The sequence below is a fragment of the Brassica oleracea genome, chromosome C1, assembly GCF_000695525.1.
Source record: "Brassica oleracea var. oleracea cultivar TO1000 chromosome C1, BOL, whole genome shotgun sequence".
Classification (NCBI taxonomy): domain Eukaryota; kingdom Viridiplantae; phylum Streptophyta; class Magnoliopsida; order Brassicales; family Brassicaceae; genus Brassica; species Brassica oleracea.
In genome coordinates, this window is record NC_027748.1 from 15,832,403 (window position 1) to 15,834,868 (window position 2,466).

Here is a 2,466-nt window from a genome sequence, read left to right on the forward strand (position 1 = left end):
ATAATGTTTAGTTTATACTTATATAAAATGTATAGATGGATATATTATTAATTTATGATTTGATGGGACCATATACCTACATAAAACTTTCTAAAAATTTATTATCTTATTATATTATCGATATCTGTCATATTTTGATTCGGTCCAACTTGGGACCGAATAAATTTATTAATATATAGTGTTTATTAATTTATCGATTATTAAATTATAGAGATTCTACTATGCTTAACTTGTGTATAAATTATAAGTGACAGTACTAGATATGAATTAATGAGCATTGTAAATAGTCTTTAGTGGAAAAAACTTGTTTGTTTTCTCTAAGTGAACATCTTAGAAGAGGGAGAAGAAAGATAAGAATCAATGGCTTCCTTCAAAAACTTTGTGTTACTGATTCTGTTAACAACCACTCTAGGGTTGGTCATCGAAGCAGCTGAGAAACACCAAGCAATACCATCTGAAAAGAAGAGAAGAAAGAACTGGAGAGGCAATTCAAATCTATCAACAAACCTGCAATCAAGAGTTTCAAGGTTGGCCTGCATTGTTCTTTGATGCTTACACTATAAATCTTATCTGACCACTTTGGCTTTTGAACAGACAGAACAGTGTGACATATTTGACTGTATCCATATTCACAAACAACTGGCCTTTGATCTTCCTCTGCTCAAAAACCACCATATTCAGGTTTTATTACTTTCTGTAAATTTTATCTTCCTATTCTGTCATTTGTATCAAAGAAGAAGCTTTTTAGAGAATGATTGACAATGTGAACACATTGGATTACACGCAGCTTAAGCCAACAATTGTACCTGAATGGATCAGAAGCAACAACATTTCAAGTAAAGTTAATACCTTGTTGCTTCTGCCAGAGGGGATAAATTGTCCAGATGGAACAGTAATTGCTAAAAGGACTACATGAATGCAAGATCTTATCCATGCACAGCGTTTGAAATCAATGGGATTCAATGGCCCAAGACATTTTATTGCAGAGAGAAATAACACTGATGGAACTGGACAATATTATGTTAGTAGAACCATTAGTTTGAGAGTACCAACTCTACTCTTATTTTCTTAGTTTCTTACTTTCTTTGTTCTTTATGGATATTTGGTTGGAAGGGTTGACTACGGGCCTAAAAGTTGTACTAGAGTGGGAACCACAAGTCTCACAAGATCAAATCAGTCTTGCGTTCATAGCAGTTGCTGGAGGGCCTAAAGAACGTTTTGCCAGCAATTTTGTTGGGTGGATGGTAAGTTTATTCCTTGTCCTTCTGCTATTAGTAAGTTTAACAATTTATTTTTAAAATTTTCATATTAAAAAATATTTCTGATGATAAAAATTTTGATTTTAGAATAAAAACTGTAGATGAATTTAAAATATTTTTTCTCTTTAATTAGAATTTTGGAAGAAAAAAATTGATAGTGTTATCCAAGGAAAAAACAATTTGATTGATTTTGAACAGGTTTCACACCTCTAAAAAGACTGGAACGGCCGAAATAAAAGTTCGTTAAAAGCCCAACGCATCATAGCATTAACATTACTGTTATGAGGACAATGGTTTATTGAACCGGCCTTTATGGCCCACTAATAAAAAAATGAGAGAAAAGGTTTGTTAAACAAATGTGAAAACTGCCAATAAAACCCGGAATTTTCGAATTAAAGCCAAAATAACTTTCAACTTGTGTTTGAACTAAAAAATACCTCAAATTTAAAATGTTAGCCATTTTAACTATCATTTTTTTATGACTCGGCCGTTTTAGAAACTCGGAAGTCAACTATTAGACTGGAAACCTTTGTTAACTTATTAAACGACGTCATTTTAAATACTACTTAAAAAAATTTCTTCGACACTAATACCATTATTCTAACCTCATTATCATTCTCATTAGTCTCACTATCATCTTCATAATCACCTTATTCACCGACTTGATTTTGTTGTTCAATCGTATCTTCCCTAACACTTTCTACTTAAAATTTTTCATTACGACGAACAACGAAGTAGCCCCATCGTCTTATCCATCTTTTACATTATCAATGGCTATGGGTTTTCGATATTAGATGATTGAGAGATTAAAGAGGAGATAATTTAAATGCTTACAAATGTAAAACGACATCATTGCATTTATGTTTAATCATTTTTAAAACATCGTTTATCGAGTTACAAACGTTTAAGGATTTAACAGTTGATTTTTCAAGTTTATAAAATGGCCTAGTCAACAAAAATGAGAGTTAAAATGACCAATATTTAAAAATTGAAGTATTTTTTTTGGTTTAAACATGATTTCAAAGTTTTTTTAGCTTTAATTTAAAAGTTAGTTTTTATGGCTATTTTCTCTTAAACAAAGAGGAAAAATTGTGGCTTTGGACTTTCTGGATTTTAGGGTTTTGCTCAATCCTCTCTACCACTAGATAAGAGTTTCAATCAATAGCTCTTTCATCGCTCCGTTTCCATCACTTCGATTGGTATCAGA

The 2,466-nt window shown here is 31.5% G+C and overlaps 1 pseudogene; it reads left to right on the plus strand.

The window, feature by feature from the left end:
- The first annotated feature begins 360 nt into the window (after positions 1–360).
- On the plus strand, positions 361–1,472 carry LOC106332993 (annotated as a pseudogene).
- Positions 1,473–2,466: the final 994 nt, after the last annotated feature.